The sequence below is a fragment of the Lynx canadensis genome, chromosome C1 (genome assembly GCF_007474595.2).
Source record: "Lynx canadensis isolate LIC74 chromosome C1, mLynCan4.pri.v2, whole genome shotgun sequence".
Taxonomy (NCBI): Eukaryota; Metazoa; Chordata; class Mammalia; order Carnivora; family Felidae; genus Lynx; species Lynx canadensis.
Window position 1 is genome coordinate 147,635,757 of NC_044310.1, and position 17,198 is coordinate 147,652,954.

Consider the following 17,198-nt stretch of genomic DNA (forward strand, 5'->3'; position numbering starts at 1 on the left):
GACGTCAAACACTACCACCCAATGCATCTGTCTGCTTGGAGAGGCAGAGAAAGCCTCTTTTCAGGAGCCATTTAATATTGAAGCTGATGCTTAGTGTTCCAAGTTGAATTGAGAGTGGATGCGGGTTTTTGTCATCAAAATGGCATTATATATAAAAGGTAAAATGTGTCGTTGAAGAGGGGTCATCAGAGTACTCTGTAGGCTTTGGAGGCCTGGCCTGGAACTTGGAATACAGTTTTTCATAGATGCCACGGCTGACTTACACATAGGCTTTTAAAACACTGGGAAGTAGTGTCTGAAATTCTGGTCCTTTGTAAGCTCTCTCAAATTGCAGACGGGGAGGTGAAAAGCACCCTACTCCAGAAATTAGGATATCTACCACTGAACCTTATGGCCCTAATAAACCATTTAACATTTGGGTTATAGCTTCCTCCTTTTAAAAATGCAAGGTTTTGGGGGCACTTGGGTGGCTTAGTTAAGCATCTGACTTCAGCTCAGATCATGGTCTCAGGGTTCCTGAGTTCAAATCCCACCCCCTGCTTCAGACTCTGTGCTGACAGCTGAGCCTGGAGCCTGCTTTGGATTCTGTGTCTCCCTCTGTCTCTGCCCCTCCCCCACTTGTACTCTGTCTCTCTCTCTCTCTCTCTCTCTCTCAAAAATAAATAAAACATTAAAAATAAATACAAATAAAAATGCAGGGTTTGGGGTGGCTGGATAGCTCAGTGAGTTAAGTGTCTCTTATTTCAGCTTAGGCCGTGGTCTCACAGTCCATGGGTTCAAGCCCCACGTTGGGCTCTGTGCTGACAGTGCAGAGAACCTGCTTGGGATTCTCTCTGCCCCTACCCTGCTAGTGTACTCTCTCACGTGCTCTTTCTCTCAAAAATAAATAAACATCAAGTAAAAATGAAGGGTTTGGATTGCATTGCTTTGCTCAAGGTTTCCAAAGCCCTCCATGCTTTTGCTTTTTTTTTTTTTTAAAGAAAAGTTTCCTAAGCATTAGTTTATGTAATCAGTCTTCTTTCTCCTTCCCCAAATCATGGCAACAAAGGAGTTGGAGTTCTCTTTTGGGACTTTTGAATCTCCTTCATGGGCACCTTAAATTGTTTTGTTTTTTTCTTTTGTAACAAGATCATTTTGGGAAGTGAGAGGAACGGATTAATGTATATAATGTTTCACGGTCTTTGGCTGTCTACCCCTAACCCACCCCTCATCCAGGATTAGCCATGGTAGTTTAGGTCGGAAAAGGTCCTTGGACTTTCACCTTGACACTGGGTGAATCCATAAAATGTATCAGTAAAGCAGTGAGGTGTCTGCTTAGAAGTCAGACTGCCATAGTTCAGTTCTATTTGCTAGGTGTGTGACGTGCTAAATTATATAAATTCTATAGATCTCATTTTACTTATTTGTAAAACAATGATATAAGTATCCACCTCAAATGGTTGTGAGGAATAAATGAGTCAATGCATGTAAAGCCCTTAAAGCTCAGGGCCAGCTCTTAATACATTTAAACCCTTATTCTTGCATTGTTGTACTTAATGATACTTTCTGTAGCATCTACTATATATTGGGCAAATTATTAACTTGCTTTCTTTTATCTCAGTAAATACGATTATGAATCTAAATAAAATATTTCAGGGAAAATATAAACTACGAAAGAGAAATTATGAGTTTGATAGTTTGCAAGAGATTGTTCATAAGGAAAAGAATCCAGCAAAATCAAAGAAGGGCCTTTTTAAAATAGGGAAGTTATAACTTCTTGGGGTGCTTGGGTTGCTCAGTCGGTTAAGTGTCTGACTTTTGCTCAGGTCGTGATCTCGCTCGCGTTCGTGAGCTTGAGCTCCTTGTTGAGCTCTGTGCTGACAGCTTAGAGCTTGGAGTCTGCTTCGGATTCTGTGTCTCCCTCTCTCTGCCCCTTCCTCGCTCACACTTTATCTCTCACAAATAAACAAGCATTAAAAATATTAAAAAAAAATAAAATAGGGGAGTTACAACTTCTTTAGTTAGGCAATATGTAAAGGCACAAAATACCACTAACCAACACATGTAGGAGGTTTGGTTGAATAATTCCTTAATAAACGTGTTTGAAAGGTAAAGACTGATAGTATTATATTTCAGGGGCCAGAGTGGAAACGCTTGCAAAATGTAAAGTATCTTTTAATTATGTATATAACTATTGCATTTGTAATTCTAATTAGTATCATTTTATACAATGTCTTTCCTGGTCTTTACATGAAGAAAGTGTTAGTGTTTTTTTTTGTTTTGTTTTTTAATATAATTTATTGCCAAATTGGCTTCCATACAGCACCCAGTGCTCATCCCAGCAAGTGCCCTCCTCAATGCCCATCACCCATTTTCCCCTCGCCCCCACCCCCCATCCGCCCTCAATTTGTCTCTCTGTATTTTAGAGTCTCTTGTGGTTTGCCTCACTCCCTCTCTCTACTGTAACTATTTTTTCCCCTTCCCTTCCCCCATGGGCTTCTGTTAAGTTTCTCAAGATCCACATATGAGTGAAAACATATGATATCTGTCCTTCTCTGACTTATTTCACTCAGTGTAACACCTTCCAGTTCTGTCCACGTTGCTGCAAATTTCATGATTTTATTCAGAAAGTGTTAGTGTTAATCATATATGCATTTATGGCCTAAAATGCAGCTTGTAAATTAACTTTAAAAAAATATATATATATTTTATTTTAGAGAGAGCACACAAGCCAGGGAGAGGGGCAGAGGAAGACAGAGAAAATCTCAAGCAGGCTCCATGCTCCGCACAGAGCCCAATGCAGGGCTTGATCTCACCACCCTGGGACCATGACCTAAGCCGAAATCAAGAGTTGGATGCTCAGCCAACCGAACCACCCAGGCACCCCTTAAATCAGCTTTTCAAACTGATGTTTCTGTCCAGAAATGAGCACTTGAAATTGACAGGAAATTGCCAAAGCAATGAAAGACTAGAAGTTTGGAAGATACTTAATGTAATAAACCAAGAGACAGTGGTGTAAGAGATATAAAGAGTCTCTTGTTCTAGACCTGGCTGGGTTACTACATAGGTGTGTGTCCCATGAGTAAGTCCTTTACCTCTGGGCTCTAGTTTTCTCGTGTATAAAATGAGGGAGTTGAACTAGATGCTCTCTAGAGCCCTAGTACTTATATTTCACCATGCTTAGAATTACATGTTGTCATTCTGTTTAATTTTTCCCCCAGCAGAAATGAGGACTGTCTTCTCAAGTATTTATTAAAATTTACTTTTTAGGATAAGGGGAGAAAGTTGAAGTTGTATACATGAAATGCTCAGCTCATAAAAATATAAGCATTGTAGCCAGACAAACATTTGACCTAATGTTGGCTGAGTCAGTGGCTAACCTCTTGGATTCATTTGTTAATAGCCAGTTTCCTGTGCACTTTTGAGGCTTAACCCCTAATTGAGACTAAATTTTCCGGAAGTTGGATAGAAACAGAAGGGGGATTTAGGTGGTGATTTGAGGGGACTAGTCTTGTTAAAATGAGAAAGACCCACTTACCATTTGCTTTAATTTTGTTTTGGCCTCAAAGACATGAACTGAGAGTTGTTCCTCTGAAAACATCTTGCTTTTCCATAAATACTTTATGTTCGTAGGAACTCACTAATTCATATCTCATTATAGAATATAGATCTCTTTCATTTAACTCTAATCTTTGCATGCAGACAATGTACAGTGTTCAGAAACTGGTAGATTCCAACAGGATGATATTGTTTTTGGATTGTGTTTTTTGTTTTTGTTTTTTAAAGCAGTTAAAAACTCTGTTGAGGAGAGCTTCTTCTAGATCCTGCTCTCCCCTACAAAGGGGAAAAAATCCTTATAGAACTTACATATGTATACATCCATAAACAGTAGTTTAAATATATTGAGATCAACTGTTTTCTTTTGCTAATGTAATCAGTACATTATTTTCAAAAGGAGAATTATGTATGTATACTAATGTATGCAATATTAATTTTCAGTGTCATGATCAAAGTAAACACTTGAATAGGCTTTTCAGTTTCCATACCTTCACAAGAATTAGAAGCACTCATGTAAAATGGAAACCAGTAATAACCACTTTGAAGTGAAGCGCATCATATATTCTGACACCTGTACCCTGTATTGAATAGGAAAGAAGGACTGATCTAGCTAGTTAGAAGTAATTTCTTATTCTTGAATACTACCAAGGGTTCAAACAAAGGGAATGAACACAATTAGTGCTTCATATTTACTGGAGCCCTACCATGTATGTGTTCTGTTTTGGATACCTCTTATTTAAAAAGATACACGATTCATTTTAGCTCCTTTCAAGCAACATTCATTAGTCCCCTGCTCTTTATCAGACTGTGCTAGGCCTCATGGCCAAATAATGGTTTCTACCAGGAGTTTTAGTTGGATTCAGTATTGAGAGTCTCCATCTTTAAGGAATTTGTGATTAATTTTACAATCCAGTTGGGAAAGATAATACACATGAACTGGAAAAAAAAAGTCCTAGAAAACTTTGGTATATAAATAAACATGCAGAATTTTTCTGTAAGTGTTAAGGAAGAGCTGTAAGATGACTTTGTATTAACTGGGTTTTAGCTAAATCTACTTTTTTGGTATGTGTTGATACGTTACCAGAATCTAGATAGACAGCTGCCTGCCTTAACCACTGTCTGTGGCTTTCTTTGGAAAAACCTTGCGTCTGAAAAAGTACACTGTTACCAATAGTAAGGTAGAGATTTCAGAAAAGGTTTTAAGCATGAACTTGATTATTTGGTTATATTTTTTAGAGTACTTTACCAAATACCTTGTGTAAAATGATCACAATGAAAATTAATTCTTGATGAAAAACCATAATTTATGCTTCAAGACTTACCATTTTAAGTAAGTTCTTTTTTTTTAACTTCTTTTTTTTAAATTTTTATGTTTTTATTTTATTTTATTTTATTTATTTTTTTTTTTTAAATTTTTTTTTTTCAACGTTTATTTATTTTTGGGACAGAGAGAGACAGAGCATGAACGGGGGAGGGGCAGAGAGAGAGGGAGACACAGAATCGGAAACAGGCTCCAGGCTCTGAGCCATCAGCCCAGAGCCCGACGCGGGGCTCGAACTCAGGGACCGCGAGATCGTGACCTGGCTGAAGTCGGACGCTTAACCGACTGCGCCACCCAGGCGCCCCTGTTTTTATTTTATTTTTGAGAAAGAGAGAGAGCGTGAGAGAGACAGTGCTAGTGGGGGAGGGGCAGAGAGAGAAGGAGACACAGAATCTGAAGTAGGCTCCAGACTCTAAGCTGTCAGCAGAGAGCCCGATGCGGGGCTTGAACTCACGGATGGTGAGATCATGCCCTGAGCCGAAGTCGGACACCCAACCGACTGAGCCACCTAGGCGCCCCTTAAGTAAGTTCTTATTTTCATTTTCATATAGCAGTACTTTGGTTTATTGTGTTTTGTGCTTTTCTTTATTCTTTATGCAATTTATGTGCCTTTATAAGTCCAGACTCATTATCTATTATTGAAAATATCCCCTTCCGTTGTTATGAATAAACAGAAGAATGTTTTGAAAATCTCTTGTGACATCTGCTAGAATAAATGGTCTCATTGAATCTTACCTTAAATCTCAGACTGATGTACTACTGTTGGGAATTTTCCACTTATTGTCAATTTGTCAATGACTGAATAAGCAGAAGAGTCAGTTTTTTTTTTAAAGCACTAAAAAAGGAATCCGAAAACCCAATTGGACTTGCACAAGAACTGCTATTATTTTGAGACCTGTGATAAACAACTCAGCTGTTGAAATGTCTAATTCAGACTGTCAGCAGATGAAAAATTCAGACTGTCAGTCTAAAATCTTTAGACAGGCTATTGGCAGGTGTCAGTCTTCAGAAATACTGTTTGTGGGTCATTCGTTTGGAGCTCTGAACACAGTTTTCCATAGAGGCAATATAAATCCAGAAATTCAGCATCCTAAAATATAACTAGAATTTAGAATATATTGGTTCCCATTGTCCTCCTCTGAGCTCTTCAATGGCAGGGATTTTGTCTTTGTGTGTGACTTATTCTTGACCTCTAGTCTTTCTAGATATTTATAAGAATAAATTGTGTTTTTTTAAATAATTTTTATTTGAGTATAAATGACAATGTTACATTCGTTTCAGATATACAACATAGTGATTCAACTTCTGTGTTATGCTATGCTCACCCAAAGTGTAGCTATCATCTGTCCCTATGCTGCACTATTACAGTATCACTGACCTATTCCTTATGCTGTCCCTTTCATTCCCATGACTTATTCATTACATAAATGGAAGCCTGTATCTCCCCCTCCTCTTCACTCAGTTTGTTCACCTCTCCTCCCTCCTGGGAAACATCAGTTCTCTGTATTTTTAGGTTTGATTCAGCTCTGTATTTATTCATTTTTTTAGACTCCATATATGAGTGAAATCATGGTATTTTTCTTTCTCTCACTTATTTCACTTAGCATATATCCTCTATATCCATCCATGTTGTTGCAAATGGCGAGATCTCTTCATTTTTTAATGACCATGTAGTATTCAACTGTGTGTGTGTATACACACATACATACATACATTCACCACGTGTGTTTTATCCATTAATCTATTGATAGACACTTGGGTTGCTTCCATGTCTTGGCTATGTGGATTATGTGATATTTCTGTTTTTAATTTTTTGAGGAACCTCCATACTATTTTCCACAGTAGTTGTACCAATTTACATTCCCACCAGCAGTGCATGAGAGTTCCTTTCTCTCCACATCCTTGCCAACACTTGTCTTTTCTTGTCATTTTGATGTTAGCCATTCTAACTGGTATAAGGTGATAGCTCATTGTGGTTTTGATTTGCATTTCCCTGGTGATGAGTGATGTCAAGCATGTTTTCTTGTGTCTGTTGGCCATCTCGATGTCTTCTTTGGAAAAAATCTGTTCACGTTCTCTGACCATTTTTTAAATCAGATTGGGGTTTATTGGTGTTGAGTTGTAGAAGTTGTTTATATAATTTGAATATTCACCCTTCATCAGATAAATCCTTTGCAAATGTCTTCTCCCATTAATGAATGAGTGTTAAATTACAATTTTGGAATACCTTCACCAACTACTCTTGGATTAACTTCTCTCTGCAGCCCTCTTTCTTTTGTAAATTATTTTTGTAAACTGTTTATCATGCATATTTCAATGGCAACACTGCATTTGCCTCATAGAAAAATTACCTTTGTAATACAACTTGCTAGATAATTTATCATATCAAATTCCTTACTAAAAATCCTCAATTAGAAGATGTTAAGCATATTGATTCATATTCATATTAATTTTAATTGCCTATATTATAACTATGATGAAATGAATTTACATAGTCCTCTTTCTCGTACTATTCACATGCAGACATCAAGCACCAAGACCAGCTTGGTCAGGTTTTGGCAGTATGACATTGAGCAAATTTTCTGTGTCCTTGTCTTTTGTAAATTAGTAATAACTTTTATATACCCAGCTGATGAATTGAGGTCAGGAGTAGATGTAATTTTAAGCACATGAAGTTTTCAAAGGAAAAAGTTTACTAAAATAATATGATTTATACTATAAACCTACATAAACATTAAAAATACTAAAACAGGAAATTTCATAGCTTGTTTTAGCCCAGTGGGTACGCCAAACCTTTGTTTGATTTTAATAGTGCGGTTGGAAATACTCTTAAGACATTAACCTCAATCACAGTGGTAAAATTTGAATAAATAATAATTTAAAAAATAAATTTTAATTGTGAAATTATTTTGAAATCACATGTGGCTTTAAGAAATAACACAGAGATCCTGGGTACCCTTTACCTAGTTTCCTCCAATGGTAACAGTTTGCAAAACTACAGTACAGTGTCACGGCTAGGATACAGTCAGGATACATAACAAATTCTATCACTACAAGCATCTCCTATGTTGCTCTTGTAGAGCCACAGCCTCACTTCTCTTTCACCCTCACCCCCTCCTTAATCTCTACCAACAACTTAATTAATTTAATTTAATTTAATTCCATTTCTATAATTTTGTCATTTTAAGAATGTTACATAAATAGAATCATATAGTGTGTGACTTTAGAATTTTGGGTTTTGTTTTTACTCAGCATAATTCCTTAGAGTTTCATTCAGGTTGTTCTGTATCAATATCTCTTCTGTTTAATTGCTTAGTATTACATAGTATGGATGTACCACAGTTTGTTTGTTTAATCATTCACCTATGGAGGGACATCTGGGTTATTTTTAATTTATGATAATTTTAAGTTTACAAATATAACTGCTATAGATATCTGTATCCTAGAAAATGTGTAGGAATGAAATTGCTGGATTGATTTTTTTTTTTTTTTTAAGATACTATTTTTAAGTAATCTATACCCAGCGTGGGGCTCGAACTCAGAAACCCAAGATCAAGAGTCACATGCTCCACCAAGTGGAGCCAGACAAGTGCCCCTGAATTATAATTTTTGAAAGCTTTCTTTCTGTGATTACACACTGAATTACATGAGGCCTCATGTAAAGTTAGGTAAATTACCAAAACTTGTCTGTAAAATATATAGACAACTTGTCTATAAAACATAAAGTCTTTTATCTTTTGTTAGTGTTTTACAAATACTACTCCCATAAGTTTACCTTATTTTTAGCAAAACATCATTCATTTTAAGTGGATATCCTGAACTTGCTTTGTAGCTTGACTTCAGTGTTTGTTTTCTGTTCTGTTTTGTTTTGGACAGCAGGTATACTTAATTTCTGGTAGCAGTACTGTATTTTTAAATGCAATTCTTGATGTTGCATTTATTTGGAATTTCACCTATGTAGGATGTACAACATTATAGGTAATGTTCTTCCCAAAAAAAGGTGTTTATTGTGTACCATGCTAACAGGCAAAGTGGGGACGTAAAATGAAGACATCAGTATCCTTGTATGTGATTGGAATTGATCCAGCTGTCAGGTAGAAGACAATAAGCATACCTGGTATTTTTAAAGGCAAAGACTCTTTCTTTCCTAGGAGAGAAGACATTTTTTAAAGCGTGATTCTCTCACTTTCTCCTCTTAACCCCCTGCTTTTTGCATGACTACATACAATTTCTGCTAGAAAAAAAAAATGCTGAAATTGTCTAGCCTAAAGTCTTTACTATTAATAATTTGATTTTTTGAATTAATGTCCTCCTTATCTTGAATGTCAAATATGTTTCTTCTCATAGTTTAAAATACCACCAGATCTGTTAGTTTTGTATCTTGTTCTGTATTGCTTATTTTTAGTATAATACATTTATCAATGCTTTTAGCATTCATAGTCTTCTGCAATCCCAGCTGAGAAGACAACTAATGATCATGAGCAATCCTAAAATATAGCTTATACAGTAACATTCTTTTTTAACACATGTTTTTAAGGATTTGATCCTTTCTCTATATTTGAATGATATAACCTCAGCACCTTTTAATTTCACTGAAGTATGATCTTCCCAACAATTTGTATATTTCCTGAAGGCTTTTCTCTAGGTGACTAGTGTGCCCTTCTCTGTCTCGTGAGCCCATGGTTCTTTTCCTTCAAGATCTAACTCCGTGACCCCTTCCTAGTGAAGCCTTCTTTGGCCCTTCTTTCTTACCATTTTGCATGTAACTCTGCTATGAACATGTGTCACGTTGTGTTCAAGTTGTTTCTGTGTCTCTGTTCATGGCTATGTTGCAAGTCCTGCTCAGGTTACTGTGTCACAGCCATCATTGTAGCTCTCACTTAGCAACGTGCCTGCCATATATTATGCCCCAGCTGCGTGCTTTGTGTGAATGAACAATTAAATACTTTGTTTATGATCTTAGTTGTCCTGTCTCCCCTAACCTTCAGTGACTCCTGGTTGTTCACCTTCCAGGATGGCTTCAACACTCCTTAGCCTGCCTACCATTTAAGACCCTTTACAATGAAACCCTAATTATTCTCCTTCCTGAGTCTTCCCCATCAGCAAAACTAGTTTCTACTTGCTGTTACCTGCTTCCCTGCACCGTAGGTTTAAATCTTTCAGCCCTCCAAGACCTGGTTCAAATATTTCCTTGTATGGGTGACCTTCTGTGACCACTCTGGTTGACTGTTCTCTGTCCTCCAAATGTTTTTACTTGTACTCTCTTTTTTTTTTAATTTATTTATTTATTTTGAAATAGTGGGAGAGAGCACACAAGCAGGGGAGGGGCAGAGAGAGAGTGGGGGAGAGAATAACCCAAGCAGGCTCAGCATGAAGCCTGACTCAGGGCTCGAACTCCTGAACCCTGAGATCATGACCCCAGTTGAAATCAAGAGGTGCTTAACTGACTGAGCCTCCCAGGTGCCCCTGTACTCCGGCTTTTATTTTTATTATTATTATTATTATTATTATTTTTTTTTTTTTTTTTTTTTTTTGGGACAGAGAGAGACAGAGCATGAACGGGGGAGGGGCAGAGAGAGAGGGAGACACAGAATCGGAAACAGGCTCCAGGCTCTGAGCCATCAGCCCAGAGCCCGACTCGGGGCTCGAACTCACGGACCACAAGATCGTGACCTGGCTGAAGTCGGACGCCCAACCGACTGCGCCACCCAGGCGCCCCTGTACTCTGGCTTTTAATGATAAACTTCCCATGGTGGTTTTTCTGTTGTATTGGATTGTTCATCTCTACCTATTAATGTTTCTGTTGTCTCTCTCCCAAGTATAGTCTCTTGAGGGAAGTGTCCTTGTCCTGCACATGTGCTATCCCAAGTGACATTTTTCAAGTAGAGGTCACTCAAGAAATAGAGGTTGTATCTGCTGGTGATATGGGTAAGCAGGGTTAACTTTTAATTTAGGCATACCAAAATGTCCATGAAAAGGTGAAAAGGCAGTCTCTCATCTGTCCTTTCATTTAGAGTTATTTGCAAAGCACCTAGCATGTACCAGTCTTTGGTATATGTCACTTAGATATTTTGGTGACCTCAGTAGCCAAATAAGCTACGTCAAAATGAAGCTTTGATGGTTGGTTTTTAAAGACCCCATCTGTGAAGTAAGGTGTATTAAGTGGGGGTTTTGCTCCTGTAAGTTGTTGTCTTATATATATGTGTATGCGTATATATATATATATATATATATATATATATAGTACTGTCACATACTGAAAAGAGTGACAACTGTAGCTGAGAAGACAAAATTTACCTCTTGAAATTTGTTTTAACAAGGAAAAGGTTATATGCTTCTGAAGCTACAGAAATGTTGATGTCCAATATGGTAGCTACTGACCACATGGGCTATTTAAGTTTTTTAATTAAAAGTTTAGTTTCTTATCCTTACTGGCCACACTTTAAGTGCTGGATAACTTACAGATGGCAAGTGACTATTGTAATAGATAAAGAATGTTTCTGTCACTGCAGAAAATTCTGTTGGAACTGGTATAGAGAGTTGCTGGGACCAATTATAAATAAGAAAATTGTAGATGCTTTCAGAATAACACAGCAAGATAGTATAACTTTACAGTCTTCAAAGCATTTATGTTCATATTTATTTAATCTTTTTAATAACCATAAAATCGGTGATATGCTACCTTTATTTCACACGCAAGGAAGTTATGAGCATCATCACAGCAATAAAAAGTAACTCTTAAAAGGGCATTAGAATATACTATAAGTTCAGTTTGTGGTTCAGTTCTTCATACTGAAAGCAATAGTTGTTATTTAGTAGTAAATACTTGATTAATGAATTATGGAAAGCATTGGATGTACATGAATGTATTTTATTTTTGCTTTCACTTAAAATCCCATCAAGTTAAAAAAAAAAATCTCTTGGCTTACCTATTGAAATTTTCAAAGGAGGTCAATGAATTCTAGTCAATAACCTTTTTTTTTTTTTTCCTGAAGCCTAGTGCTAGGTGTGAGGAGGGATGTGGAAATGAGGCAGAAAAGGCTTACTTCCTTTGTTCATGACCTACAGTAAGGATATTAGCTCTTAGACGTGACATTATAGTAGCAATTGAACCTCAGAGATCCCAGAAAATGTCATTATTGATTAAAGAAAAGCTCGATCGTCTTCACGTATGTAGCAACTTCAAGCTGGCCAGAGCCTTTTGCTTTCTATTCCGTCTACATGCTGAGACCTGTAGGGGCAGCAAAGTATAAAAGGCAAAGAACTTGTCCTCAAGAAGCTTGAATTAAAACTGCTATAATTCTGGGGATAAAAGAAGGAGGACAGTTGTGCTGAACACCTTCCATTTGTGGTTTTGCTTTGAAAAAAATTTGTTTTTAATTTTTTTTAACGTTTATTTATTTTTGAGACAGAGAGAGACAGAGCATGAACGGGGGATGGTCAGAGAGAGGGAGACACAGAATCTGAAACAGGCTCCGGGCTCTGAGCTGTCAGCACAGAGCCCGATGCGGGGCTTGAACTCACCGCGAGATCATGCCCTGAGCCGAAGTCGGCCGCTTAACTGACTGAGCCACCCAGGTGCCCCGAAAATTTTTAAATTAAAAACTGCCTGGAACATATAGAAGTTTGAGTATATGGAATAAGTTAATCCCACATGCAAAATATGATTCATTTAATGTATAGACTATCCCCTTGCTTCACAGTCATAGGGAAGTTAAGGGGCAGAGTCCTCCCCCTTTTCTTGTTTTTTCATTAATGCTGACTTAAGACACAGAAATTTCATCTTATTTTAAATATCCATAAATTAACTTCAAAGCAGAAATGCTGATGTAAAATTTGAGTTACTTTAAATTGATATATTTTAACATTTCATGCTTTTTAAAGTATTTAACACATAACAAATCTATGCTATAGGTTATAGTTTTTTCACTGCTTGTAAGAAATGAGGTGATCGACACTCCTCACGTGAATGCATAAGCTGTAAGTATTTTGCAGGTCGCTTCTGTGCTCTGAATCAGTTGGGTTGTAAAGACATTAAAACTGACAGAGTCAGTTTGAAAATAGGTTTTCATTCACCTTTTTTGGATTCATTTTAATTTGCAGTTTTGTACTAAGCTGCTTAAAGCTTTTTGGAGCAGAGAAAGAGCTGAGGAAGAACACATTTTCATTATATATCTTTTAAAAACCATTTGATAAGCTATATTTAAGTTTTGGCTATCTGTAGAATGAGGCTGAATAATTTAAGCATGTTTAATTTTTCAATAATCAGAAGTGTTTAAATGCTTTTGTTAAGTTTAATGTGGTAACTTAAATGGAATTACTTTTCAATGACTGGTGCTGCTTTTCTTTGAAATAATGCTTAGTTCAATAAATGGCAGTTAATAGAAGGAAATCATCCTGATTTTGTAACTGTGGATAAGACTGGAGAAATATTAAAACAGGCATTCATTGATATTTAGGTTGGATGCTACTGCTCATGTCAAATCAACTAGAAGAGGAGATGAATCTTACTTCCAGTATGTCTCCTCTCATATGTGTGATGAGCTCCTGTTACTGCAGTGATGTGCACAATTTGAAATAAAGCACAGTTCTTCGTGTCAGCACTTGAAGGCCTTTTTTTTGACAACAAGCAAAATGTTAGACATTTCAGTGTGAATAGCTCTCATGATCCAGAAAATACGAGCAGACAATTTAATTGTTCTTGACTGTAAAAATTAAATCTGATACTAAATTTAATCCAGGAATCTATTCATGTAGGATTTTTCCCTTATTTTAAACAAAAATTAAACTTGCATGTCTAAGCAACTACATTGATGTAACATTCAGAAGAAAATTCGTGCTAAGTGATTTATCACCCATACTTCCTGATTATTAATTAATCCTATTCTTTGACTTACTTGCTCCATCCATAGCCTTCATCTTTAAAAATCTTTCCTCCACTAAGCCCCCTTTTGGGTTGTGATTACCTCTTAACCTCCAAGGCCTGGAAATATTCCTCTGTCCTGGGTGGCTGCAAAAGTGTTTGTAAAAAGGGGCTTAGGCTGGTGGCCTGGGACTTTGGGTGGACCGTGGTCTTAAAGCTGTGTTTGTAAAAAGCATGGTGTTTCTCAGTTAGACTTTGACTTTGACAGACAGAAATTCCCAGCTGCAATGGGCTTCCACCGGTGTTCTAAGGAAGACAGTCTTTTTGCCCTTCCCTCAGCAGTTTGAGGCTCTGTTCCAGAGTAGGGATGGGGAGGAGGATCCAGGGGAGGTTTTGTACCTTTCCCACAGCAGCTACTCTTCCCCCTGCACCTAGCGGGAGGCTGTCTCAGGACTCTTGTGGTAGCACCTGGGAGGTCCATGGAGAAGAACCTGAGTGTGAATTCACCTCTTGTCGTGGGCGATTTCTGGGTTCTCTTGCTTGCCCACGTTTGGACTTTAGCAATTTGCTAAAAATTCTAGCTCATTTCTTACCGGCATTCAGCAGCATCTGCCCTGGTAAGCCAGACTGTCATTTGAGGTGCCTCTCATCCTTTAATTCCAGGTTAATTGGTTATACCGAGGTTTCATGTCTTTGGTGGATTGGAAGAAAGCTGTGAATTGGCAGATTGTGTGGTGTTTTGTTGCTGCCATCAGGGTGAGATCTCTGATCTTCCTCTCTCCTGGAAGAAATGTTACTTTTATAGCTGCTTTGAAGAAGATAATCATTCTACTTGAAATGCCAAGAACCCCTGGCCCCACTTTTTAAATCCTTTTATTAAAGCTTTTTAATTTTTTGATAACCTATTGTCCACCTCCCTACTAAGTTGTCAACTAAATGTCATGAAACTGATCTTATTCTTTTTTTTTTTTTTAATCTTTAGCACCCAGCAGAGTTACTTGGCACAGAATAGGCACTCTAAGTCTTTGTAGACATTATAGCTGCATTTTAACTTAAGTAAGGACATTATTGTACTTAAATGATGGCAGCATAATCTGTGTCCTACCCACATTCCATGGCACTCACCATCAGTTCATTATCTGTTAACCCAACAGAGCCCTGCTGCAAGCCCCTGGGACTTGTAGCGTGAAGGCTTTCTCTGCCTTCAGCGTTGGGTCAGGGGAGAAGAGCCAGGAGATTATCACCTGTAGGAGCCCTAACAGCCCTCAACCATTAACCAACAGGAGCTGGACCAGTAACCTCTTCCTCACCCCTTGCAGGAAGTATTTCTGAGGCCCGCCCTCTGTAGACTTCCAGAAGTCCCCAGCAAGCATGGGATCTGCTTGCTCACAGCACTAACCTGCTTGCTAATGCACCCTGTATTGATGTCCTTCTCTGGCCTATCTTACTTGTCCACTTCCCAAGTCAATTATTTGTACTCAAATCCTTGTCTTGGGGTCTCATTCTGGGGAATTTCAACTCAGTGAGACACTTACAAGTCACATAAATATTTAGACATTTGAAGTGGTTCTATGTATTAGGAATAGTTTATAGAATCAAGGAGATTTGAGTGTATGCAAACTTTATTATTTTTTTGAGAGCAGTTACAGCTTTGAACAGATTTTCAAATGGTTCTTTGCTTTCCCCCCCCTCCCAAAGAGTTAGGACAAACTGCAATAAATGAAAAGAAATACCCTGCCTTTTTCTCTTTAGCTTAAGAATTGAGAGCAGCTTTTAGAAAACTGGTACACTGATTCTGTGTAGATGTAATGAGGAAATCACTGGGGCATTGTAGATGCACATGTAATCATATCTGAGTGACTAGATTTTAAGGTTAGGATTTCAGGTTTGCATTTATGTTGGTTGTCATCCACATGCACAGCAAAAATGGGCTGTGGTGTCACATTTTATAATTTTCTGTACTTTTGAATTAGGGTGCATCCTCTGACGTTTTAACTGAAATAAAAAATAGTGTTAGTCTTAGAATAGAAAACTGCTATTTTAAATACAGAAAAATCCACTGTTAAAATACTTCTTTTCAGATTATAAATGTGATCCATACTTTTGTAGAAAAATCTTAAAAAAAACTTTTTTTTAACATTTATTTTTGAGAGACAAACAGCACGAGCAGGGGAGGGGCAGAGAAGGAGAGGGACACAGAATCCAAAGCAGGCTCCAGGCTCTGAGCTGTCAGCACAGAGCCCAACGTGGAGCCTGAACCCACCAACTGCGAGATCATGACCTGAGCCAAAGTCGGAACGCTCAACCGACTGAGCCACCCAGGCGCCCCTGTAGAAAAATCTTTAAATGCAGACTTAAAAGCAGCACAGAAGAAAGTAAAATCTACCTGTATTTACCTGCATCCAGAGGGGACTGCTGTTGCCATTTTATTGTAAATAGTCAAATTCCTTTTTAAATTTATTAACCCACACACCTCATGATCCACACTCACTTGAGGATAGCATTGTTGTTGAAGTGAATGGTTATAGGATTAAAGCCTTTCAGACCAGGGAAGTGTGTTAGAAATCACCACCTGGATGTCTCAGTCAGTTAAGCATCCGACTTCTGCTCAGGTCATGATCTCAGTTTGTGAGTTCGAGCCCCACGTTGGGCTCTGTGCTGACAGCTCAGAGCCTGGAGCCTGCTTTGGATTCTGTGTCTCTCCCTCTGGCTGCCCCTCCCATGCTTATGCTCTGTCTCTCAATAATAAATAAACATTAAAAAAAAAAAAAAAGAAAAGAAAAGAAAAGAAATCACCACATGCAGTCCCTTCCTTTTCCGGGTGAATGACCAGAGCTCTGAAGAGGTAGTCACTCAGGTTCATGTGCATGCCTGGATCAGGAGGCACAGGTGCTCTCCTCAAGTAGTTGTGTCTAGGTGTATCTGCAGCCTAGTCATCCTTTGTAGGAATAGGCTTTGCAGGTTGGGCCTTCCAAGCTCCTGAAGAGTCCTTCCTATGATGGATGCCAGGTTGTTCTGGGCATGCCACACCCCTAGTTTACTTCTTAAGGTAATCAGTCTGCTACTTAAGGTAATCAGTCTGCTACACCCAAATAATTCTGGGTGAATTATTTGGAAGGCTAGACTTCAGGTTGAGTTGCAGGAAACAGTGGCAGGTGTGTGGCATCTTTGGAATCTGTGTTACTGATATCATTTTTGTCATCCAATCTCCAAAACACATCTAAGAAAGCTGAAAAACAGACCCAAGCCTTAGCCTGAAGCTAAACTAGATACCGTGTTATAACCGCAAATTATTAGCTAGGTCATAAAAGATATGTTGACCTTACTGGGCGTTACTATCTCTTTCATTTCATGGATTAATTTTGTGTTTGATTTTATGTTTTAGTTCATAGGTGTTCTTTTTTAAGCTATATATAGTGATTACTACATTATGCTTTTTAAATTTTAGGAAGTACTGAAGAAAAAAAACATACATGC

General features: G+C 37.9%; 1 protein-coding gene across 8 annotated transcripts in view; it reads left to right on the forward strand.

Moving 5' to 3' along the window:
• Window positions 1-17,198, forward strand: part of PKP4 (plakophilin 4) — a 241,491-nt gene that overhangs the window by 4,744 nt on the left and 219,549 nt on the right. The window lies entirely within an intron of this gene.